This window comes from Sciurus vulgaris, assembly GCF_902686455.1.
Source record: "Sciurus vulgaris genome assembly, chromosome: 7".
Taxonomy (NCBI): Eukaryota; Metazoa; Chordata; class Mammalia; order Rodentia; family Sciuridae; genus Sciurus; species Sciurus vulgaris.
The window spans coordinates 130,920,386-130,947,821 of NC_136467.1; the positions used below are offsets into that span (position 1 = coordinate 130,920,386).

A 27,436-nucleotide genomic window follows, 5' to 3' on the forward strand; every position below is an offset into this window, starting at 1 on the left:
AGGCAAGCTGCCTCAGGTGGTGGTAAGCAGTCCCTGAGTCAATGGAACCATGGGGGATGGGTTACTGAGTAGGGAAGTTGTGCTATCAGTACTCAAGCATATGGGAGGAGTTGGGTTAGACAATTCTCCAAGTCTCTTCCAACTGGAGATAATGAGGTTCATGGAAATCAGCTGAAGGGACTATTTTCACAGAGTAGGGATAGATGACCACCTGGGGTGATAAGGGGGTGTTCAGTGGTGGAAATGTGGAAGAAGCACTAGTGAGTGAACAAACAGCTTGAGCCACGCTCCAGAGGTGAATAAACAGGGTCTTGGGGTAATCTAGCACACCAAGAGGGAAAAGGTATATCAAGGACCGGGAGGAGATGAAGGTAGGAAGAGATGCAGGACCTCATAGGGGAGATGTCCCACGGGACCTGGTGATGAGAGAACATTTTGCCAGCCCTTCTTGAGGAGGCAAAAGAGAGACTGTAGGAGCCAAAGAAGGTGGTTTTGACCACATTGTTCCCCTGAACAGCTTTTTTCTTTTCCCTCACACCTTGGTAACCAACTTCTTGAGGGCACGCCTACCCAATATTCACTGTGCTCACTTCCCAACTTTCCACTGGAAAATATATCCAGAAATGGCTTCCTAATAAGCAACAACATAAATATAAGCCCATGAGTGTGTGAGGCCCCGAATCTGGGGGCTGTTATGTGACTTTACCGTAAGAAGTTGGGAACAGACAATTCTGGGGAGGACCACTATTTGATGGAAGAGAACTATGCTCATGAGATGCCACAAGATGGAGTCCCTTACTTCCATCAACTCAGAGCCACTCCACAAGCACCAGCCCTGGAATGCCCAGTGCTCAAAACCCAGTGATATCATCTTTAGGCAACAATGGGGCTTGGGGCTTCTGAAGACTCCCATTGGTGGACAGATTCTTGGGTCAGTTGATACTTTGGCAAGACATGGGCCTGGTAACAAGTCTCAAACATATGGATCCTCAAATGGCAAACCTGGGCCTTCCTGGCAGTAAGTCTCCCTTCCGTCCTTTGAGTGTGGGGACAAAATTTCACGGAAGATGCTTTGTGTTGATGGGGTGGTGGCTGCCTGCATGGAGTGCTAAATAGTTAAGAGACAGACACCTGTAGGAAATTAAGGAGTTTTGGAAGGCAGAAACCATGTTATGCCAAACCAGAAATGATACACTGGTGTCCTTGTCAAGTGGTTCCTGAGGGTCGTGCCCTTAAGTTCAGTTTATCAGTCTGAGGGATTGGGTGGGTCCTGGACTGGGAGCCAGAAGCCCTGACTGAGTCCCAGCAGGTCATGTTTCCTCTAGACCTAGTATCCCTTATCTCTGAAAGGCTAACATGTTCTCTTAGGCTCTCTGCAGGCCTAGCATTTATAGAATAATAAAATGATGAGGTAGGTGTGTAAGAAGGGAGGGAGTGAATGGATGGATGAATGAGCCAAATCAAGGAGAGGAATGAGAAACAGTTCAGGTCCCAGCCAGAACTGTCAGTCAGCTGCCTCTTTTTTTTTTTTTTTTCCCTTTACTTCCTCAGCCTGGGTCTCACTATACTTTGGACTCATGGTACTGTGTTGTGTATTAACCAGAGGCTGCATTATATTTATTCACTGGAGGAAGAAACTGTGGTGGGAGAAGTCTGCCCAGCAGTGGGTGGAAGTGATGAATGCTTCCACATTCATTTACAGTCCACTCTTGTACTGGATCAATACCCAGAAACACTATGGTATCAATTCAGCTATTCAAATAGGCCTTCCCACAGCTGTTACCATCAGTGAGATGAAAGACCATATTCCAGATTGTCTGTGGGAGTCAGACACCCCTGAAGTCAGGGGTTATGGACTCAGAGGCAGCATCTGCAGGTCTGAGACCCCTGTTTCTATGAAAGCTGCTCTGGTGGTCTCAGGGTAATCTGTGTCTAATCGGATGCCACAGCACCAGGCAAGATCCACATTCCCGATTCCCATCATTCAGGAGATACATTTTGACCACCCCTCCACAAAATGCCTCCAATGCTGGAACACACTGTCTTCTACCCATTGGACATCTATCCTGAAAGGAATGTCCACTACCATTCCCTTCCCACACTGGCCCTGGAATGAACTGTTTCAATGCCAAGCTTTTGCTTCATATCTGTAGCCTCCACTCACTGAAGCTGGGAGCTTTATGTACCAAGGTTAAGATTAGAAATTGGAGATAACCTCATGGCAGTCATGTTGACACAGATGGCCCACTTGGCTGTTATGTTATTAAAGATTTTTTTAAAAGCCAGTCTGTTGTGTCTCATTTGCTGGTAGGAGGGCAATGTTCTTCTCCTGTTTGATGGTGGCACATGTCAAACCAATACAATAAGAACTGGAGGTTGGCTTTGAAGGGACACATTGAATCAATATTTGTGGATGAACTCAGTTCCCTCCATCCAGGATTTAAGCTCAAACATGTGCAAGACCCTGGGCTAGGTCCACAAAGGCAGTGCTGTGCTGCAGGATGCTAAGTTCAATTGCCACAAGAATGACAGTTGCTGAGGGCACACAGGAATGGCAGTCCACAATGATTCTGCCACTGGTCAAACAAGTCATCATGGGGCCCATGAACCACACCCAATTATGGGCTTAATGGCTGATATCTATAATATATTGATTCTTAGGTTGTCATCTCTGAATTGTTTCTTATGCAAGAACATTGCAACATGGTTATCATGAGTCTTCTCTTACTGATGAAGAGAAAGGATCCAAGGGCATATGCCATTATCTTATATTTTGTTGTTGTCGTATTGTTCCTGAGCCACTTGTCCAATTTGCATCTGCCTGACTTTAGATTTCCTGATCTTTCCACCATACCCCAGGGTATCCTTTCCCTAATCCTGTCCTGTTCAAACATATGTGGTGGATGCTTTAGTGTGTGCATAATCATCTGCTTGGTCTATAGATTTGCTTAGAGTAATGGTTGGTGAGTACCTCCTAGAATTATACACAGGAATACATCCTTAGCAAATAGAGATCCATGGCCGCCAAAAAGTGAAGAGTCCCCTGCAACTCAGATACATGGGAACATCTTGAATACTTTCTGGAAATGGTTCTAAAAGTAGAGACAAATAAGATTATGAACAATTTGGTTAAAGTTTAAAGAAGAGAATGCCTGGATCATGCCAAAATCTTTAACCCATTGCCTTGGAAATGAGAAACCCACTCACCATAGTTGCTCTAATCATTAAATGTAGATTTCCCTGAGAGCAAAGGCTAATTTTTGATTATTTTCTGGTGTTGATGGAATCTCTGCATGCATGTACCTGTGTGTGTGTGTGTGTGTGTGTGTGTGTGTGTGTGTGTGTGCATTTGTGTGTGTGAGAGAGAGAGAGAGGTTGTGAAAGAATATGATTCCTGGCTCTTACTAAACTTAAGTAATTTATATTTATTTTTTCTGTGTGGGCTGAAGGGATTAAGTCCAGCAACTGAAAAGAAAGCCCTAGCCCTATCTATGTGACCTGTCTCTAGCAATGGCTTGTAAAACTTTTTCTTTTACTTTGGGAAGGTAGTGGAACATTTTTTTCCCCTTCTGTGTATATGATCTTATATTGTAACTCAAAATATAAAACAGGACTAAGTGGATGTTCCTTGATAGAACAGAGGCAGACATTCACTCCTTCCTCACTTTGTCTCTTCTTATCATCATGGTTACAACCATGCTGAAGCCTAAAGTCTGAGACTTCACTACAACTCTGCTTTATGCCCACCATCTGTTAGCCCTTGCTTTGAAAGGAAGATGAAATCCATAAATGGGCAGATCAATGCAGATCTTTTTTTTCTCTTATGAACCAGGAGAGTGAGGGGAGTTTTTGTTTTTAATTTATTTTACTATTTTCACAGTATCATGTTTGCTTTTCTGCCCTCTCCATTATACTACAATATCTCTGAGGAAAGAAAGTGAGGCTGCATCTTACGTGGTATCCTCACTGCTTACTATGTGGTCTAATGAGGCACTTAGTGAATGAATGCAGCTCACAAGAAACATCAATGGAGAAACTGGATGTTATACTGATTAAGAATGCAAGCTTTGCAGTCATAGAGTCTCAGGTTGAATTCTGCCTTAACCAATTATTTGATGGTCTGACTTAGGAAGTTTCTCCATCAGTCAAATAGGAGTTGCACATGAATACTTATGTTCACAGGATAGTCTTCAGAATTATGCCATGATACCTAATAAGTGTCCATAGGGCATACTCAATAGATGTTAGTTGAATTTTTTGGTAAGTAAAAAACATAGAGCAGTTATTACTTAAAACAGTCCCACAATCATCCCAATGTATACATTTTACCTTCAATGCTGGAAATTCTTGGTAGGGAGATAGCCCTTAGTTGGGGAGCTTTTGCAATTTGGTCTCCAAGAAACTCAAACTTTTGACAGTGCTGATGGCTTTGATGTGAAACACTGTAAAAACCATGTTTGCTTTAGTATAATCAAATTTAACACCCAATTAAACTACTATCAAAGGTCTTTTAGGGCATTCATTAATGTATTAATGTAAAAGAAAGAGTTGAAAATTATGTAGTATATTGACTGAATTTAAAGTTTTGGATTGAGATGTCTATAGACAAGTGAAGGTGAAACAAGATTCAAATAGATGTTCCTCACTGGAATGTTATGCTGTTTGACCATTCCTAATGATAAAACCTGAAATACTGAAAAATCTGCCATTTCTTGAGTGCCAATATCACATAAGAGGAAAATTCCACTTGCGCCCTCATGTGATGGGTCACAGTCAAAAAGAAGGTGTGCACAGTGTGGTGGCACATGCCTGTAATCCCAGCAGCTCAGGAGGCCAAGGCAGGAGAATTGGGATTTTAAAGCCAGCCAATTGACTGAGGCCCTAAGCAACTTAGCAAAACCCTGACTCTAAATAAAATATAAAAAGGTAAAAGGGGATGGGGGCCCAGTAATTAAGTACCCCTGGGTTCTATCCCCAGTCCAGAAAAAAGAAGGTGTATACAAATACTGCATAAGATTTCATCAGAAGCTGGGGATGTAACTCAGTTGCAGAGTGCTTGTCTAGCATGCACAAGGTTCTCAGTTCTAGCCTCACAATTGCAAAAACACAATAATAAAGAAAAAAAAAAAAAGAATGCACCCCATCCTAAATATCAAGCTACGTGTATATGAAATATAAATGTTTCATGTTGTGAAATGACTACCCATAAGCAAGCTATCTCATTGTATATATGCAAATATTTGGAAATTTCAAACAGTTCTAGTCCCAAACATTTTGCATAAGGGGTACACAGCCTAGAGTACAAGTTAGCATTATACATAATTCAGATGGAAAGAGTTGAAGCAGTCACGTTACAACAGCATAAAATGCTGGATATGACAGATCTTTAAACATCCTGGGACTTGTTCAATAATCCTGGTCTGGGACTACAGGCTACCAAGTAAGCTGGTGCTAAAAGACTGGTTCCATAAGATTATGTAGCACCTAATATTATGATAAAGCCTCCCACTTAGTTGTTTTTCCAAATCAAAAGAAAACAGGGGAGGCTATATTGATTTTCCAAAGTGAATAATCCTTACTGGAGAAGGGGTCTAAGACAACACAGTCTAGTGCCTTTGTTATGTCCACATTGGAGGACATATCTGACAATATTACCTAATTATGTCCCTAGCAAACCAAAGTAAAGTGGTCTTCTAATCCAATAATCCTACCATTATATGTTAATGGTTATCAGAAGGACTAAAATCTATTTTTAAGCAAATTTATACAGTAATGAAGAGTCCCAAAAACAACATGTAGGGCTGCTTTACTATGTTATGACAGTAACACTTTTTCCTGTAATTGGATGTAGATAGCAAGTATATTTCCAGCTAAATATTACCTGTTCTGCCCTTAATAGACCAGAGTACAAATCATGTACAAAATGGACTTTTTCTAAATGAAAATAGAGTGCATGAGCTTCACCTCCATAAGCTTGGCATCACTCACAGGGTTTGATCAGTGCTGCTAAAAACACCTTTTACAGTCCCTATGTGGGAGCAAGCTGCACAAGCCTGCATGAAATACTCAGAAGCCAGCCCAGTGCTCACCTTCTTCTGCAGTCTCTGGAGGCCTGTTGTTGTCGGGTTTATTTGCAAGAGCACCGATCAGCTCCCATTTCTCTTACAGCTTGGACACTGAGAATTTGAACTATCTTCTTTCCACCCACAACAAAGATCAAAGAAAATTTAAGGGGCTGGGGTTGTAGATCAGAGGTAGAGCACTTGTCTAACATGTGTAGGTACTGGGTTTAATTCTCAGCACCACATGCAAATCAATAAAATAAAGGTGCATTGACAATTAAAAAAAGAACATTTAAGGTAGAAGACCGCACCTGAATCCTGAGTGTCTACTATGTTCCCTTTAAAAGCACTGAAGGAATGAATAAACAAATGCCAAGGATCTTTGTTGTTCAGTGATGATGTGTGTCCGGCTGGATTTGAGTTTAGATCATTAAGGCAACATTATTCTCCAGATGATCTCAGATGTTGTGAACATTTGGCTGATGCGAGAAGGTGTATATCATCATCAGTAAAGGAAATGTACCCTTGCTCAGGTACCTGTGCAAGACCCACTTCTTAAATGAGGAGAATATTGTTTTCTAGGACCTATATCACACTACCTAAATAACTGTCCTAAATATCTCACACTCCAGACCACTTAAGGGAGAGTTTTATGCCCATTCCAGCCTAAACACTCTCCTAAAATAACAAAAAAAATAATAACAAAAAGAGCTGGACATGAACAAAACACAAGCACTCCCCTATACTTCCCTCTGTTTCCCTATAGTGATGGTCACTTGATGGCAACAACTCTCAGAAACATAAAGAAGGAGGTGTAAGAGTTCTAGTTCAAAGTCTTATTTGTTTAAATCTTTTAAAATAGTTTACACAGTACACTTCATTTTATTCCCAGGAAGATCTAGAGTGGGTCATGAATAAAAATTTAATTATTAAAAAGAGAGAAGTCTGCCTTCTATAAGGCTACTTTCTAACTGCTTAGGCTACTGTGAAAAGAGAGTCCTGATTGTATGTGTTTTAGAACATCAGTTCATCTCACATTACTTCTATTCAATGTGTATTAATTTTTCTCTCTTCTCTCGCTACTTCTACCCTAATAGTTACTGTATAGTAGTTCACTGTTCTTAGGGAGTTCTAATATGAACCCATGTAATGAAAACAAGATATTAATGGAAGAATGGTAAGGACAAACTGTATCTGGTTATGGTGACTACCTGAGGCAGGACAAAGGGATTAGTACACTAAAGTGAGTTAAAAATGGAAATGGTCTGAAAATAAAGCCAAGAAATTTAGGAGAAAGTGTATACTGGTGATGTTTTCTGATATTTTCTGTTAAACTGTGAACTACTGCTAAAACCACTACTACTGTGTAAACAATTGTTAACTTTTCAAGTTCAACACTTCTATCTGGCTCTTAAGTTTTCTTATTCTCTAAGTGAGGTTTACAAAAAATTGCAGAGGCATAAAATCAAAAAGAGACTATATTATAATGCATTAAAATATTAAATATATGATTTTGATGGTATAAAAATGCTAAAGATGAAAAAATAAGATGGAAAGCAGTACATCAAAAAGTGCCTGCACTATGGTTCTACTCCAAGTTCATTTTTTTAAGCCTCATATCCTCTGAAATTATCAAATGCAAGATGCATCTTGATGATACCATAGCAATTTAGGAAAAATCTTCCTGGCTTTCCCTTTATCTTATCCCAGGACTTATAATATTAAACAACACTCTAATCAGAGAATACTATAATCAAAATTTCATAGGATACCAAAACATCAAAGATTTCTTATTTTATCATTATATTATGTCTGGGTAGAACAAAAAATAAAAGGTACATGATGAAGGGAACTTGTTGACACTGAAGGTATTAATGGACTAAGACTGCAGTCTAAACATGGGAAATGATTTTGAGACTGGATACCAGTTTTAGATGATATAGACCTTTGTCCTCCATCATTAGCATAGATAATTGACTGTCTTAGCCTAAGTCATTTCCCTAGGGAAGCCTTCCTGATCTCTCAGAATTCCCTCAACATACCCTATATATTTACTTTATAGCATTTATTAGACTTGAGATTAGTTATCTGTATACTCCTGTGTTAAAGATTGTTTTTGACTGATAGCTTTTGAGCTGCACTAGAATAAGGGTCACATGTCTATGCTGCTCACTGTGGCACTCCCAGCTTAGCAGAAGATACATACCTAACATGATATTCATTTTTCCACTAATATGGTAATTTACTAATTGCTTTGTCTTGAAATTTTAGTACCATGAGATCCAAGTGTTACTTTTGATAAGAAAGTAGCATGTCACAAGCAGAGTTGCTGATGCATTTATTTTTACTTCAGGGTAAGCCTCCTGTTATGTACCTTTATGTTTGTGATTTTTATGGTATCAATTCTGTTGGTCACTTGATCAAAAGACTCTCTTTGCAGAATGGTAGCAACTTAGAGGGCAAAAGGAAGAGGAAGAAAAGATGAAAGATAAATGAATATTAAAATTTGAATGACATCTAGAATTTAAAAAAAAAAACAAACAACTGGTCAAACTTATTGAAAGTGTTTCAGCCACTTTTAAGAGAAATGGCAGAGGAATGGGAGTATGGGAAGACAGAACTTTTACCCAGACTAGCGACTAGGTAGTAGGATACCTAGGATACGTAGAAGTAGTAGGATAGATAGATACTATTACCAACTTACTGTATTTATGTGTGAGGTTGTTTCCAGCTTTGGTGGTTACTTGAACTTCTAGTACAATTTCTTGTGCTTGATTTCCCATTTTTATATATGCCTATGTCTTTGCAATATGAAATCTTTAAAGGGTAGGGCCAAGAGTTGTTAAGAAGATAATCTACAGGGTTCCCAGCACAATGCATGTAAAAGGTAATTAAAACAAACAACAATAAAATAAAAAAAAACAGACTATAGTCTAATCACTGACAACATGAAAACTGCAGAGTCAGGGGGCATCAGTGATTTAATAGGTTACTTGGTTTCCTTGTAGGAAAAATGAGGAACTGAATTCAGTGACCACCTTGCAGCAGAGCCAGAGGTCTGACAGCTCTCTGGCCTCAGCAACCCACTCCCCCCAGCAGATGGACTGAGTGGGTGCTCTTCAGGCCACAGTAAGGTGAACAAGGCCATGGAGGCCACCTACCTCCTATCTTCAGGGCTGTTTAACAGATGTATTCAAGCTGAAATGCCCATTTGATCTAAAAGAGACACATATCCAAACACAGGTATTTACTTAACTCTAAGTAAGGAAATACCCTGGGGTTTGGAGGTGGAAGAAGGAGAGTACTAGGAATGAGACAGGGAGGACAAGAGCCATCACCAGGCCCTGTCAGCTCCTCACAGCTCCTCACAGCTCCTCACAGCATGGCTAGTTCCTGGCCCAGTTACCAGGGCACAGAACTAGCTGGTGCTATTTCTAGAATTGCACCTGGTCTCCAGAAAATCCCTTTCTTCTTTCATCCTCTAGTCTTACTGGGAAGGGAAGTGACAAACTCAAAAGAGCCTAAAGAGCCAGAGACACATAAAAAACAAAATAGGATAAGGAAAGCAAAAGTAAATTTTGGTTAGTGGATGATTTAATCAACAAACCACTTAAATTGTTATTACACTGTTTGCCAACAATATTTTGCATAATTTATGAAGCCATTAAAAATGTTAGCCAACTTCACCACAAAAGGTCCTTGTTTTTTGGAGAGGCACTGGGTAATTGAAGCATCATAGCAAGTTATTTCTCCTCCATGGAGAGACACAAATCCCTTGCTTGAAAACAGGACTGAAGTTACATTTTAGATGTTTCTACCAAAGTCACTTACACATTCCTCACATTCTAAGTTCAGGAGAACAAAGAGAAATCCACTGATCACACACATCACTCTAAGGACCAAGGGAGATAACAAAAGGCTTTTGCCCTGGAAGAACATGCAAAATAGATGAAGAGTAACACTCAGGACCTTTGAGAAGAACAGCACATACTGACAGTAACACTAACAACGCAGCAAGGCTGGGGGTGGAGCCCAGTGGTAGAATGCTTGCCCTGCAGGAGAGGCCCTGGGTTGCACCCCCAGTGAAGGGAGAACATCACAGAGGGAGGAGGAGGAGAAACATGAGGCACTCTTGAGAAGCATCAGGGACAGGGCAAGACAAGATGAAGGAGATCTAAAGAGACCATGGGAAAGGCAAGCATCTGAGGCAAAGAAAAGGGGTGGGGGAATAAAAGCTGCTGCTGTTGCGCAGACCAGGACAGTAAAGGATAAAAGTCAAGGTTCAAATTGGGAAGTGTGCACAATTTGTGAAATAAGGCAAAACAGGTAGGGCTGGACACAGGCAGGAAAGGATTTGACAACAAAGCCAAGGGGTTTAGAAGCAGGTGACAGGCAGTGGGATCCTGCAGCAGAGGACTGCCAGGACAGAAGGTGTGAGCAGCAGTGCAGGAGGACTGGAAGGGCTAAAGATGGAAGGAGGAAAACCAACAAGTAATGTCTGTCCCCCACCCAGATGCCAACCCAGGCTGAATTCAGACACTGGTGGCTGGGAAAAAAAGGGACAGCCCTGTGAGACCTGAAGGCACAACTGACACAGTGTGCCTGTGAAGGGACAGATGAGAAAAGAGTTTTGGGAGAACAGCAGCACTGCCAAAAGAGGAAACCAAGATGGGTGAGGGAGAGAGAAAAAGGGAGCCAGGTGGCTGAGTCTGCCCAACCACAAAGGGGACCAGCAAAGACACGGACAGGAGTCAGTGGAGCCTCTTCTATCCTGTACCCTAATGACCTCCGTGGAAAACAGATCCTGGAGGCCAAGCCCTGGCCTCCCCTGTGGACCTTCAGGCCTACCCTCCTCTCACACAACTCAGCCAAGGAGCCACTGACCTGGGGCAGGGGCTGCACGCAACAATGTCTACATTTTCTATCATAGAATTTTAAAATGAAATACTCCAACCCAAGCATCTCAGAATGCTGCTTCCCCTTCCAAGCTCCTAATCTGTGGGGCATGTCCTGTGCCCACAGAGCCTTCCCATCCTTACAGGCACAATCACCTGGGGTGTCTGTTGCGGGGGCGCCTAGCACATAAAACTCATGCCAGGGAAGTGTGCCTGGCGCATAAAGACCCATGCCAGATGTTGGTAATCTTCCTCTGGAGGATGATAGCAAGGACTCGTCATAAGTTGGGTGCTGCCAAGGCCTTCCCTGGAAGACGATAGCAAGGACTCGTCGTAAGTTGAGTAAAGCTGGAGCCCCTTCCTCAGAGTGTTAATCTCTCTTCCTTTTTTGTTTTTCACCAGAACTCACAATATTACGCGGATTAATCATGTTTAATAAAGTTCTTCGGTTGAAGGATGATGGGAACACAAACAGTTCATATGAGTCAACTCAATTCCAGTAAAATAAAGTTCATTTGTTTACACAAAGCACTAATATTCCTATAGGGAATGGTGGACATTCTGAAGCAATATGTCTTGTGATGTTTTTGTTAACTTTTACAAGATTCCCAGACATCTAGTTGCATATAAGTGATTCTCTTAGCTTCAGTGATCAACATATTTATTACATCTGGTTTCTTCTGCAAAGTAATGAGCCTCCCACAGAAATACATTATATTTAGTTCAAAAGAAAAGTTTTAGTTCTTTTAGATGAAGATTTTTTACTCTGAAGATAATAACTTGGTTCTTAATAGTATAATATGATTTAACATAGCATAGACATGTAATTATAGTCATAAAAAATTAATAACAAATTACTAGAAGTTATAATTAATCTTAGCAGTAAGAAATCAAATAGAAGTTAAACTTCAAGGAAAAACAGGTGGTATACAACAACTTGCCTTTGTAAGTTTCGAGTCAAGGATACTTCATTGTGGGGAAGTGTCAAGTAAGATAAGATATTACCAGATGGCGCCTGTTGGCTAAATGCCCAAATCCTTCTTCTGTTATCTATGCCCTTGAAACTCCCTCCTTTATTCTTAGTAAGTTTGTAAAGGGTATAAAAATTGCTGGTGAATTCAATATTGTCAGCAACCTAACACTGACCTGAGTCTGTGTGGTTGCTGTCCATCGCCGACGCTGCGCCGCCTAATCACTCGGGGCTTTTACATTTCAGGCCATCAAGGACCCCTGGACTCTGCTGCTTGGGCTGGTCCCCGGCAGTCTGTGCTGACTCATTTCCCCTCACCATGCCAGGCAAGTAGCCCTGGGAAATGTGTTTGGGTGGCACTAGATTTGAAGGCATCTTCATGGATGAGAACTTTCATGAAATGTTTCAAGATTGATGCTCAGAAAAGCAGTGTGATAAGAAGAACACTACCTCAAGCATTGGATCTCTGCCATAACTCCAAGCTGTTCCTCAGGGTCCTGGGTTCCTCCCCGAGAGCAGAGGGGGCAGGTGCTATGTCCAATTGGCCACTGCTCGTGTTCCATTTCTGGGCTAACATCTAACAAAAGTACCTCAAAATGCTGTAAATGCCTACTGGAAACCTCCACTTCATACTTTAACTCAAATGAGTTAATGGAGGGCTGGGGCGGATGAGGCACAGTGATTGCCTGGCACACACAGGTCCCATCCCCAGCATTGCAAGCCAAAAAGTTAATGAAACCTTTAACATGACTTTTTAATGCTACTGACCCCAAAACAAATGATAAAATCTTCATAAAATCAACTGAAATGCAATGGACGTGTCTGAGCCCTGGTTACCTACTGCAGTAGAACTTTCCACCTGCAGCTTTCTATCCTTAAATCCTAAACTACAACTAAACTCTTGGTTAAAGCAAGACAAGAGTGCTTATGTTGGGCAGGTCCATTTCTCCCAATCCTCCTCCACAGGGACACATAGAAACTAGGACTCCTAATTTATTAGGACCCTAATAAAATCACCTATTGCTGAATGCCACCCCACTTGTCCCTCCTCAGACCCTGCCGTGCAGTGATTTCTGAAGCATTCTTTCTGAGGTTCTCACAAATGTTTCAGTGAGACCTATGACTCCATCCGCACCTGGATTGCAGCCCTCCTTCCTCACCCTGTGAACACACTTATCACACAACTGCTTCTCCTCAGTCTTCCTCCATGAGAAAAGAGGGAACTGAGTAAATGCTGAGGATGGTAGGCTGCACAATCACAGAAGAGGTGCAGCTGCACCAGGCAAAAATCCTAACAACTTGGCAAAGAGTCTGGTTTTAGAAGGAGAAAAGCAGTATATATATAATTGTTTTTGTTTGTGGTGCTGGGGATTTGAACCCAGGGCCTTGTGCTTATGAGGCAAGCACTCTACCAACTGAGCTATATCCCTAGCACAGCAGTATATTTTTTGATGCAAGAGGAAATTTAAAACTGCCCAAAACAAAAGCAATTTACGAATGGCTTAGTGTTTGAAGAAGAGATCAGCAGAAAGTTTTTTAAAATCACTCTTTAGGTTCTGGAAAACAACCCACCCTGCCCTTCCCCCCCCCCCCCCCCCCCCCCTTGTAGGGCCGACACACAGCATCATTCCTGGCTGCCCTTCTGTCCCTAATTTCCCCACACCTCTAACCCCTGCCCCACCAGCCCAGGGAGCTGACCCTGGGTCAGGCATCCCACCCAAGGCTGACACCAGGCAGGTTGGCCCACAGCTTGTAGTTCAGATCTGGAGGGAGAAGTGGACCAGATCAAGTTTCTTTCAAGAATGTAAACTAGGAAATGTGACAAGAACTGGTCACTTAGAAACTAAAAGAACACAACAAGAAATGTCACAAAGTTGAACTGGGACCAGAGGGGTTTTGGCCAGCTGAGAAAGCACATGAGCTGAAGCCACAGGGGAGGAGAAAGAGTGAGCAACACAGCTAGCCGGTGATGGAACAGAACAGTTCTGGCATATGGAGTGAGGTGGGGTCCCATGGGGTGAAGTTCCAGGGACAACTGCTGCCCCTAGAGCTGCCAACAGCCCCCTCTACCACCAGGTTCCAGCCGGTCCCAGGTGGAAATACTCAATGTCTGTGTGACTCCTAAGGCACCACATGTGTGGCTGCTTACAGAACTCCCTTTCAAGAGGGCTGGAGCGGCCTCTGTCCACACAAACCCTCGCCAGCAGACAGATGCGGACAGCAGAGGGCTTTCAGACACGTTCCTCATTTGCTAGTTAGGGCAGCACCACTTAGATACATTTAAGGGAGACACAGGACTGCTTTTAAGAAACACCCATACACAGAAACAAAAGTCTCACCACTGCCAGAGAAGAGCACAAGGGAACTTTCTGGGGTTCTGCCTTGACAGAGGTGTGGGTGACTCTTCTTAAAGCTGATCAAACTGTGTGGTTAACACGTAGCCAATCCACTACTATATGTAAGTTACACCTCAATAAAACACTCACAACACTTCCCCTTGATCCCTTAGAAGGACTGGAGTTTTTCTTTTGACTTTGGGTTTGGGGGTGCTAACTGGCAATGGAACTCAGGGCCTTATGAATAGCAGGCATGGGCTATGTCACTGGAGCAAAACCCCAGTCCATTATTTTGGTTTTCAAGATTGCACTGAGCTAGGAAAAGCTCACAACATAATGCAGAAGCAGCCAGATCAAAAACACCCTAGTTTCTATTTATATAAAGAATAAAAACAGGCGATAGTCACCTTCAGCATTAAAATCAGGATAGTGGCACTCTTTGAGAAGGTGGGGAGCAGGGACCCAAAGAAACCAAGTGCAACTTTTAATGGGGCTGCTATGTTCTGCTTCCTGACCCTCCGGTTGGGAACCTGGTGTGTTCACTGTCACATTTCCTCAGGGTGTGTGATAGTGAGAGCCTTTTCCTGTAGTTATCATATGTTCCTCAATATATGTCATACCCTAATAATAACAGAACAGAAGGCAAGGAATATCATATAGTACCCTACAAGTGACTAGAACCATTTTTCTGTGCAGTAAAATGTTTATTTTAGCCAAATTTTTAGACAAGTAACAAAAAAGAAGAAAATGAGACTTCACTTATCTCATTTGTGACATTCGACTCAGATTTGTGTTAGGTGAGAAACTCGTTCAGCAGTTGTCTAACAATATCTGTGGGACTCCACCCTCCAGCGCTCCTCCTGAGACTACCAGCAGTCACCCAGGACCACACAGGCCTCCAAATACTGGAACCCACACACCACATCCCTGTTCCACTTTAACCAAAATGAAAAAAAAACAGAACAAAATTCATAGGAAGTGTTTAGTCAGATTCCCACTTCTGTGTTTCTAAAGGGAGAATTAACGGGAATTCATGCATGATGCTGAGGTGTGTTTTTAAAAAACAAAGGTGCAGATTTTCAGAGGCTTATTTTAAAAACATCTTACAGACAATACAGTTCATGAGGATATAAACAGAGTAAGTGAAGCAATGGAAACAATGAATGTTAAGTTTATAAAGCAACAAATTCTAAGACTTAAAAAATAAGAAGCCAAATAGTAAATAGAAATATACATGACTTAGAGCCATAATTAATTCAAAGGAGTGTTTATACACCCTCACTGGTGACTGGTATTTTTGCACCATGATTGTAGTACAATAGGAATCCTCTGACCCCTTCAAAACATACCCATATGTGATAAACCATCACTATACAGAAAAAAATCAGTCGGCATCAACACATCATCCCACATTCCAAGGCTAAAAAGGAACCACAATAATTCATGACTCTATGCACACATAGATCAAAAGATACTGAAATACACAAGGGCAGGGGGAGGTAGTTAAGACAATAAAAAAGGCAAAGAATGCCCAAGTGAAACAAGGAACCACGCTGGTCTGAGGGTGGAAGCCTCCGTTGCCCTCATCTGCATGGCTGGTCCCCTACAATGGGTTCCATAAATTCCTCCTTCCTAGCAAGAAAATGCTAGGATTCAATTATTCCAATAATTTTCTCTTGAACAACTTCAACTGAGAGCCAAATAAAAAATGGTTAACATCTTACTCAGCTCTGGGGAAAACACAAAAAAGCAGGGGAAAAACACTATGTATCTCAAATTATGGAATACTCCTCAAAAAGCTGTTTCCAAAGAGTTCTTTTATCATGTCCTGTCTTCTGTGTATACTACAATTTCAGAGGCCTGTCTTCAATGGCTGGGACGCTAAGCTCTCTGGCTCAAGAGACTCCCTGACCTCTCCAGCCTCAAAGAGCAGTGATGCTTTAAGGCTTCCACCCTGCTCAGGCTTCATGCACACATCAAGGAACCCCTTCCAGCGAAAGGTCACTCCAGTGTCAGCCTACCTGGAGTTTTCTGAAGACACACCTGGGACTGTACTCACCTTACTTAAAGTGAAGAAGGAAAAAGTGAGGAAGAAAAATAAATCCAATAAGCCTACCTGCCCTGCTGAGGATAATCATTAAGAATGTTATCTCATGTTGAATACAGTGAAAGGATATTCAAAAGTGCATAGCTGAATATCGTCAAGGATCTCAAAGTCTAGCTGTAAAAAAAAAAAAGAAATTATGAGGCTGTTATTTCAGAAAACTTCTCTCTATATTATCGCATTTCTACAATGTTCACATTACTTTAAACAGGTCTGGAACTTCTGGTATGTTTATTTGGCATATCTCTCAGAAGGAGCAGATTATGCTGGAAAACAAGCCATCTGATAGGAAAACTGCTAGGGAATAACCTTGGGTGACCTCCAGCAAGTCATTTGCCCTCCCTAATTCCATCTCTGTAAAACGAAGTTTGGGAAAGATTATCTCGAAACACACTCAGCTCTAAAATCATAATAATTGGAGCCAAACTCTGAGTTCTCCAAACTCGACTCCAAGTCTACATTCATCTTGATCCTGGGGCTGACGCGTCCTGGTGCGCAGGACCTCGTTCTATTTACTTTTGCAAACCTTACAGTGCTGGTACACAGTAGGAATCTAACAAGCTTTTAAATTTTTAATTGGGAAAATTAATTTTATGGTATCTCCCAGACAAGAGGACGCTTACCGGGAGAGAATGGGTGGGGAGAGAATGCAAGACAAGCGTGATGCTCCTTTAAGAAACCATACATCCATCCACCCATGGGGATCCCCCGGCCTGTGGAGCCAGAAGTGACTACCCTGAACGACCCGCCAACTCGCCGCTTCCCTGAACCCACCTACGTGCCAGCTCGGGTGAGCGGCGCGGGCGTCTAGGACTGGCTGCCTCAGTTGCATGACAACTGGCGTGACTGGGGCCAGGGGAGCTCCGCGGGTCCGAGACCGCAGGATTGCGGTAGCAGTTCGGCTCCCGCAGGAGCGGCTCAGGACGTGGCCCGGTGGCGCTCTGGCTCTGGCGGCAGGGACCGGGAAGTGGCCGGAGCATCCCGGGCCGCCAGGGGGCGCGCTCAGAGCCGCGCCCCTACCTCTTGTCAGAAAGGCCAGGCCGGGGCGACAAGCGGCTGGAGGAGCCCATGCCGGCGTCTCCGCTGTGCTGTCACAGTTTCAGTACTCCGGCGGCCGCTGCTCAACCGCGGGTTCTGGGGAGGGGGCTGGGCGGGAAAAGCGAGGGGCACGGCCAGGGCTCCAGCGGTAGTTATGGCGACGGCGAGGGCGGGGCCGGGTTTGGAAAGGGGCGCGCGTGTGCCGAAGCGTCCTGGGCAGGGCGGGGGCGGGCCGCGGTTGCTAGGGAGGTGGTGGGGTGACATCCGGACCTGCCCGGACTGTGCAAGCGCGCTCTCAGGTCCGAGAGCATGGGAGAAGCTCGATAAGACGTTGGTCCTGGCGCTTGGCGGGTCTCCCCAGAGGCCCTGTGGCTCCGCCCAGTTCGCATCCCGAGGCGGGGCAGGGAGAGGGGCGGGGCTCCGCCTATAGCGGGGTGTAGTGGGTCCCGAAGGGGCTTAGAGCAATGCGTGGAGCTGCAGGGGCAGGTCTGTGAAGGGTGAGAATAGGCTGGGCCTCTGTCGCTGCTGCTGTCCGGGCTAGCTCCTGCCTCTGAAGTTCTTCCTGATCTTCCTCATTTTTTTTTTTTTTTTTTTTTGGTGACTGCCCATAGCAGCAGGCATCAGATAGTGCTCTGACCACATTCTCACCGGTTATGGACAGGATGCCAACACCAGGACTGGAGAGGGGCTGGGTGGAACCCAGAAACAGCCCTGTCAACAGCCCAACATCTTTAGTGTCAGGATGTGGGATGGAGCTAAGACAAGGGACTAGCGTCATCAGTGGGCTGCTAGACAGGTCTCTGTTGGCAGCAAGAGCACAGCTGCCCCAGCTCTGGTTCTAAAACTTAAATGCAACACATTGAGAGATGCAAGGGCCCGGAAAAGGGGCTAATGACTACGAAAGGATGTCTGGCATGTCTACCCACACAAAAAAGTGGCTATAAAAGCACCATGCAATTTCTCAATCAATGTCACTGTTGTTCCGATCACATTAGTCACCTGTGTGGCTGTTTAGGGCTGCCTTTGCATGGAACAGTTTTGGAATTTCCTTCAGGGCCTGTTTACCAGCTTCACAAGTAAATCATTCTTTACGTGATCACACCTTATTTTTCAATTCATACCGTCATTTTTCAACTCAATCACTCACATGACTCGCTACACTCAATCTGAATGGATTTTGCTTGTATGTAGAAATCACATCCATGATCAGAAGATGGTTTGAAAGAGGCAGCTCTCTAGCAATATAGGTCATGGCAGAGTGCTTGCCTGGCATGTGGTAAGCCCCTGGGTTAGGTCCCAGTACTACAGAAAAGGAAGGAAGGAAGAAAAATATTGTTGGAAAAGACTGTTCAGTTACAGTGAGTCTCCTGGTTGTAGTAAACAGCTATTGAAGTAATCTTACCAAAATGCCAACCTGATCTGATGAACCTGTAGACGTACTCATCAATTTATAAGAAATTGAGAACAGAAAAATGGGAAACACTGTGGGAAATGATCTCGTTAGTTTTCTGTCACTGTGACAAAATACCTGAGAAAATCAACTTAAAAAGAAGAAAAAATTATTTTGGTTCATGGTTTCAGACATTTCAGTCCATGGTCAGTTGGCTCTGTTATTTGGGGGACTATGACAAGGCAGAATAGCATAATAGGAGCATGTGGTGGAGGAAAGCTGCTCATCTCAAGGTGACCAGGAAGAAAGAAGAAAGGGCCAGGGTCCCAATATACCGTTCATGGGCACACCCGCAGAACCTGACTTCTTCCATTGGGTGCCTCCTCCTAAAGTTTTGCCACCTTCTTACATTGCCATGAGCTGGTGACCACACCTTCAGTACAGGAGACCTTGAGAGGGTGGCGGGGGAGACATTCCAGATCCAAACCATTGCAGATCAAAGAAGTGAAGACCTGGGGATTCAAAGCAGACATTCATCATCAATGAATTCTAAATGGAAAATGAGAGTCCAAACTACATATTAAAAGAACTTGGGGAGACCATTGAGCCATACACTTAGGTTCATATTCTCTTTTTCTATGTATATTATCCCTTTAATTAAAAATATTAAAGAAAACAGACTTGAACCATCACCAATAGCTACACATGAACTTTATTTCCATCTTGTATTGGACAAATAGTTAAAAATAATTAAATGCCATTCAAAATATATATATCAGGAAATCATGATGAATTTTGAGGTGGGACAATGAAATTATGCCTGGTGTTTTTAAAGAAGCTGGAGGTGGAACTCAGTGGCACAGTACTTCCCCAGCATGTGTAGGACCCAGGTTTGATCCCCAGTGCCCCAAATAAATAAGGAAATAATATTTTTCCCCAGGCATGGTGGCACACACCTGTAATGCCAGCAACTCCTGAGAGTGAGGCAGGAGAATCACAAGTTCAAGGCCAGCCTCAGCACCTTAGTGAGACCGTGTCTCAAAATAAAAATGGCCGGCGAGGTGGCTCAGGAGTAGAGCACACTAGGTCCAGTCCCCAGCAGCAGCAGCACCACCAGCACCACCATCCTTCTCTTTCACGAACACACACTGAAATATTTGTGGGTGAAATAATATGATATATGGAATTAGATACAAAATAATCCATATAGAGAAAGGGAGAAGCCGGGCACAGATGGAATAAGATGGTCCTGAAGTGACCATGGTTCACTAGGCTATCCTGTCCACTTTTGAATATATTTGAAATTATCCATACAAAGAGATTTTGAACAGAAGGACAGTCTACTCTATCAACCACCAGGATGCAAATCAAACTGTAATTATAAAAGTTATTTTAAAATGTCTCAAGAAGTACTGGTATTATTAAGATAGATGAGCAAATTGCTAAGGTAAATAAGTGGAAGGGAACAATTCCTGCCTAGACATACACTTTACGGTACTGTGTGTGTTTGTGTTAGGGAGGGGGAGTGGCTGGGGACAGAGCCTAGGGACTGGAACCTACATGCTAAGTAAGCTGCACTCCTGGCCCATCGGATTGTTTGAGAGCCAGTTTTGTTGGGCTCACATAAAAAATGTACAAGAAATGCTACAGCTCGACATGTCCCAGAGTGAGACCACATGCTCTGGTCCTATGCCTTTCTCAGGTGCAGAGAGAGCACTTACATGGTAGCCCCGTGTGAGGCATGGAGATGGCCATGGTGAGACTGGGGATGTAGCTCAGTTGGTAGAGTGCCTGCCTCACATGCTCAAGGCCCTGGGTTCAACCCCCAGCACCAAAAAAAAAAAAAAGAAAAAAAGAAAAAAAAAAGATGGCCATGGTGTGGAGGGGGAGGGGATGTGCCCTGGAATCAGGTTTGGCTGCCCGTGATCAAAAACCCACAGTAAAAGTGTCCTCATGAGATAGAAGTTAGGTCCCTCTCATGTGAATGAAGTTCAGGGCTGATAAGTGCCCCCAGGATCACTGTCAACTGCCAGTTCCCCTGAAAACCACCAGGGTAACGTGCTGATGAACCAAAGCTAGATCCTAGAACCAACTGCGGTAGGAGAGGGGGCCACCTAAGCAGTCCCCTGAGGACACTGTGTGGGGTGAGGGACCCAGGCAGTGTTGGCTGGTGTGGGGGTCTTGGCTCGAGTGTCCAAAGCAGATCTCTCAGTGCTGGGATCTAACAGGATTGGGCCCAGTTTCGATGTGACATTTAGGCCTACGGGACACACTGAGTCTTGAAAATTTGAGTCTTGATGGATAAACTTCAGTTGTTTGATAAATGAGCTGTTTGCCTAGGAGAACAATCTATCCCGCTGAGGTGGAGTTATTGGCCAAGATGAGCACACTTTTGTTAGAATAAATTCTTTCTTATAAATTTCCTGGAGCAAACATTGAAACTAGTTATTGGTTTACAGTCAAACCTTGCTGAACAAGAATTTTTACGGATCACAGAGTAAATTGTGTTGACTCGGGAGGTCTTGGATCTCAGTCCTGATAGTTGACTTATGTGCACGCAGGTGTCTCATCCTCACCCTGGGGACTCAGGTTTGTTCTGTCTCCCTGCTTTGCCTTTACTACACAGTATGGTCCACATTGAGAGAGTCAGTAGGAGCAAGGACCGGCATGAAACCTCTGGCGTGTGCTGCACATCCCCCTTACATACCACTGCCAGAACTTGGTCACATGGGCACACGTAACTGCAAGAAAGGCTGAGAAATGGAACCTGTTTATATACCCAGCTAAAAGTGGCCACATTCCCAGTTAAAAGCGATGGGCTCTGTAACCAAGAAAAAATAGGAGGGTGGCTGCTTCGGGCTCTCTTGTGAAGGGTGTAATCAAAGTGCAATATGGAGGCTGGGGATGCAGTTCAGTGGCACTGTGCTTGCCTGGCATAGTCAATGGCCTAGAACACGTAAGACCCTGGCTCAGACCCCAAGAAAACAGGCACCCATGATGCAGTGTGAATGTGTTTGAAATTTTTCAATATAAAAGGAGGGACAGATATGCCATCTGATTAAGTGCTATAAATGGGAAATGAAGAAACTCCCATGGAGCCAGTGCCTGGGGAAGTGAGGAAGACCTCAGAGAAGAGAAACAGTGGGACAGGGCTACATCCAAAGACAAACAAAGTCACTGGTGGGTGTGCTGTATCCCCAGAATTGTGTGTGCAAGTGTGCACACAGATGCAGCAAAAGGCAAGGGCAAAAATCTCAAGAACACCAAAAAGGGTTGGGGCCGGAGCAGTGTTATAGGCATTAATCCCAGGAACTCCGGAGGATGAGGCAGGAGGATCTCAAGTTCAAGGCCAGCCTCAGCAACTTAGCAAGACCCTGTCTCAAAATAAAAAATGGAAAGAACTGGGGATGTGAATCAGTAGTAAAGTACTCCTGGGCCCATCCCCAGTATCAACAAATTACCAATAATAATAACAAAGAGCTGGGACATGGGTGAGAGCCAGGAAGGATGAGGATACACAGCTGGAGAGGTGGAAGGAGAGCAAGAGAGAGTGGTGGCATCCTGGTCACCAAAAGAAAGTTCAAAGCTGTGTGGAGTCAACAGAGCCAAAGGCCAGGATTTGACAGTCAGAGGGTCACTGGTGTCCGACTGGACACAAACTCATCAGGTTTCAGGGACAGAAGGCAGACTGCAGAGAACAGAATGGACACCAGGAAGTGCATGTACAGACTCAAGCAATGTTAGGAAACAGCATTCTCTACAAAAGGAGAACCAGGAGGGAAGAAGGTGAGGAGGAGGTAGAAGAAGAATTCTAAGGATCCTTTGCAGGTGTCGCCCTGCGCCTCTCTCTAATCCCTGGTTCCTAGTGTCATCCACGGGCTGAAAAGCTGCAGGCATCCCCCACCTAACCTGTGAATCACATTAGGTACTGCCCAGAGGACGGGCTATGTCTTCCCAGGGACCCAGCACTGCGCTCTTGTCTGTGGGGATGCTCTTCTCCTCCTTTCTCTGAAGTTGTATTCCCAAATACTTCAAGCGTGCCCCTCACTCTGTGAGCATTTCTATTTGCTGACTCCTTTTTTGTGTGTGGTCATCTCCTCCCTGGCAGATAGAAGCCTTGATGGATGCGACATAAAGGTCCCACTTGTCAGGTGCCCATGAGTCAGGGTCAGGATTCCAAGCCCTGGCATCCACAGCCAGGCACTCTGGCTCTTTCCAGCTGCTCAGCTGAGTCCCCTTCCAAACCTGCGTCTGAAGCTGTCATTCCCTTTAGTCCTGCTGGCTGACATCAGATGCAGGACAGCCTGTCCATACCTACATGGGCACAGGAAGCTCTGTGGCAGATGGCACCTCCCCCAACAGGATTAACCTGAGGTGGGGACCAATCATTGGCTTCTGGGTCACCTCTTCTCCACCCCTCTTCGCACAGTGTTAGGAGACATCTCAAGGAAAGCCCAAAGCTGGCAGTGCCAGAGGCCTGGGGTAGAGACCAGGCGAGGGCCACTGCAGGGAGATGGGCAGCAAGCGAGATCTTAACTAGGAATTTGGGCTCCAGAGCTCATACCCTCTTCACCACTGCAGCTGAAATGATGATGCTCAGCACAAGTTCAGCTACTTACGGGGCTGCTGATAGGCCCAGGACCCCTTCTTACTCCCCGGTGTCCCTGCACACTCTGGCATTGTGTTTCTGCCTGTCACTCAGGGGCACATCCAAACCCACTTCTGGAAGTTGCCACTTTCCCACTTGGTGGTAAGAGTTGAGACAGACTTGCAGAGTCTCCTGACATGGGCCATCTGGCAAAGTTCCCAGCCTAGAAAAGTACTGAAAATGTAGGTTACCCTACATGCACCATTTCCTAATTGAGCCCTGCCATTAAACCAGTGGCTTTGAGCTAATAATACATTGCATCATTCCCAAGTCAGGAAAACGTCTGGCCAAGAAGTCAGGTCTGCAAAAGTTATTGCCCAGCCTCATCTGTTTCTAAAATCCCTCTTTTCAGTCTGTAAGGGCCAAGTTGCCTGGAATGTGACAGTTTTCTCTGCCCAAGTCTCCCCTCCTTCAGGGCACTCTCCATGCTGCTGGCAGAATTTTCTTTCAAAAACACAGATGAACTCTCGCTCCCTTGCTCAAAATGACATTAACTACAGACTGAAATATAAGCTTCAAAGCCTGCCTGCCATTCAAGGTCCCTGTAAATCTGGTCCCGGCTATCATTTGTGTAGGATGATCTGGCCATCTTCTCCACTCTGTTCATTTATTCCTCTCTTGCCAATGCAGCGAGCTCGGTTTCAGCACCCTTGTTGATTCAGACACCACAGGGGACACTGGAGTCTAGAAAGGCATGCTACTACGAGATGTCCAGCAGCTGCTCTTGCTCCCCCTGCTGCAGCCTTTTCAGAGGCCTCTGCCTATGGGTCTGTGCTGCAGAGTGGGTCCGTCTCCTGAAGGGACTTGTAAGTGGTTCTGAGACTATGGCCACTCATTTTCTTCTACTGTCTGTAGCACCTGGCATTTTCCTGGACCCTATTAAGCAGTAGTTGGGTTGAACTGAAGGAGGCTTCAATTAGGCCTGTGTTCTGAGTGCATTGAACACACTTCTCTGCTGAAGGGACCAAGCAGGAGTGGGCTGAGACATGATACTCCATAGCTCTTCTCCTCCTTACATCACCAAGCAAGGACATCAAGCCTAGGGAAATGGCTAGGCCTAGGTCAGGGGTTTCTGCAATGGGAAATGCAGCTTACCTTTGATGAGATTTGAGCTGACAGAGAGGATGACCCCAGGCCTTTGAGCTTCTGGATCAGAGGAATGCAGTCAGCCGCCATGTTTCTTCCCAGCTTGCTCATTTTCCAGGCTTAGCCCTCAACTCACTCCTCCAAGGCAGCTGTGTAGCACTTTCTTCCAAGTGCCATATCTGGACTGGGGGTTGCAAGCCCAGCTCAAGGCCCAGGGTTATGTGGCTGCTGGTCACACAACTGGAGATGGCTGGACTTGCTGGTTTTAACCAGCCGGGAGGAATGAATGGAGCTCTCACAGGGACAGACCAGAGGGGGCACTGGGTAAGGAATAAGAAGTAGGCTATGCAAAATCCAGTTAGCTGAAGAATTTCTCCAAGGCCAGCTTCAGTGCTGTGGTTGGAGATTGGGTGGCACAGGACACACAGGAAAGAGTCATCAGAGGCCAGAGCTTGATGTGAGTAGAGAGAGGATCACTCAGACTCCAAATTCTCCCAGTTTCAGTTGCATTTTTTATTTGAATGCATCCCAGAACTGGTAGTCCCCTGGGTCTGCCCCGGGAAGTTTCTGTACACACACAGTGTGACTCCTGTCTGAGAATCTCATTGTCTTCTCATTTCACACCTCGATGAAAGTTTCATCTCACCTGTCTGCCAGCCTAGAAGGCTTGTGTGCCTGACTGAGCCTTCTTAGTGGCCCAGAGCAGCTTTTAAGGTTTTTCTTCCCCAAAGGGAAAGATGTTAATGAAATTTGGTGTCAGAAAACATATCTCTCTGGGTTATTAAGCTTCGATAAGAAAATGTTTATGAGGCCCTGATATCTACACGTTTTTTGAGTGCAGATTGCTCACTGTCAGGCGCCTATCATCCGCCATTTGCCTACCTCTCACCTGTCCATCGCCTGCCTTACACCTATCCATCACCCAACGCATGAGGTTAACCTCCTGATCATCAGACAACAGTCAGCAAACTGATCGCCGACCACCAGTGGAGCACCAGCTGCCTGCTGTTGCCTGGAAGTTCACTGTTACAGTACCTGCAGGTTAGATTACACGTGGCTGCCGACATTTTGAGACAACATCCAGGCCCCGTAGGACCCCTGGTCAGAATGACTGAGCCCCATCTCCAGGATCCCTCAGCCCAACCGATCACTCCCTGCCTCTGGGACCCTCACATTGACTGAGTGCTCCCAGCCTCCAGGACCCCCAGACCAACTGAATGCATCCTATCCGGGACCCCAGACCGACCGATTGCAACTGGTCTCCAGTATCCCACAACCACACCAAACACACCCGACCTCCAGGAGCCCTGCTTGACCAACCGCATCTCGCCTCCAGGACCTCCTGCTGACCACGGCCACACCCTGAGCTGCAGCTCCCCATTTGCCAACACATTTTGAAGCCAGAGCACCCTTCTTGGGTAATCCTGGAAGCCAGAGCTACAATCTTTAGGTGGGGCAAAACCCATCCCGAGACACTGGCTGGAGGCTTGAAGCTCATTGTCAGGTACCTCTCATGCATCAGGCTACTGAACTCTAGGAGATTTCATTACTATATGACTGTTATACTGTAGATTTTCTTTTTTCACCTTATTGAAAAAAATTAAGTTTTTATTTCTTTACTTTTCTTGCTCTCTTTTCCTTTTGTTTACCTGTTCCCTCAGAGTGTCTTTCTCCCTTTTTTGCATGCTAACATCCAATTCTTTTGATTACACTCTCACCCTTTCTATTATCTAGAACTTCTGTATATTGTTTTCTTATCCCATTAACAGCTGCATTCTATATCCCTCTGCATCCTCTTTGTCCTCCATTTGAAACTGCAGACCTTATTGCAAATCTGTTTGTTTTACTGAGGATAATATTTGAACTCATTCTGTTTATTATGACAATTTTGTTATTGTCCTCATCGGGGCTATTTGGTCTAGGATTGCACAGTGGCTGAATTGGGCACTGCTAATATTGGTCTCCCCTTAAAGAACGGGTTTTGGAAACCTAAACGGCCACTGTAAGCCTAATAGGGGGAAATCTGCAATACCTCAGATCTGCACTGCTAGAGGGGAAGACACATGAACAACATAAAAAAACAAGGGAAGAAAATGATCCAAACACATCTAGATTCTATATTAATAGAATCCAATGAGAGTATGTTAGAAGAAATGTCAGAAAAAATGTCAGAAAAGGACTTCAGATTATACATGATTAAGATGATTCGCGAAGCAAAGGATGAGATAAGAGCAAATGCAGGCAATGAATGGTAACACCAATAAGCTGAAAGATCAACTGAAGGAAGCAAAAGATCATTTCAACAAAGAGATAGAGATTCTCAAAATCAAACAAACAAACAAATGGAAATCCTTGAAATGAAGGAAACAATAAACCAAATAAAAAACTCGATGGAAAGCATCACCAAAGGACTAAACCACTTGGATGACAGAACCTCAGACAATGAGGACAAAATATTTAATCTTGAAAATAAAGTTGCCCAAACAGAGAAGATGGTAAGAAATCATGAACAGATCTCCAAGAACTATGGGACATCATGAAAAGACCAAATTTAAGAAATATTGGGATTGAGGAAGGCACAGAGATACAAACCAAAGGAATGAACAACCTATTGAATGAAATAATATCAGAAAATTTCCCAAACCTGAAGAATGAAATGGAAAATCAAATACAAGAGGCTTACAGAACACCAAATGCACAAAATTACAACAGATCCACACCAAGGCACATTATAATGAAAATGCCTAACATTCCATATGAAAATAAGATTTTGAAGGTTGCGAGAGAAGAGCATCAGATTACATATAGGGGGAGACCAATAGGGATAGCAGCCAACTTCTCAACCCAGACTCTAAAAACTAGAAGAGCCTGGAACAATGTAGTTCAAGCTCTGAAAGAACATTTTTG

The 27,436-nt window shown here is 44.2% G+C and overlaps 1 protein-coding gene across 1 annotated transcript in view; it reads right to left on the reverse strand.

The window, feature by feature from the left end:
- LOC306665789 (uncharacterized protein) overlaps positions 1–27,436 on the reverse strand; it is a gene marked incomplete at its 5' end in the record, with an annotated part of 729,076 nt that overhangs the window by 33,671 nt on the left and 667,969 nt on the right. The window lies entirely within an intron of this gene.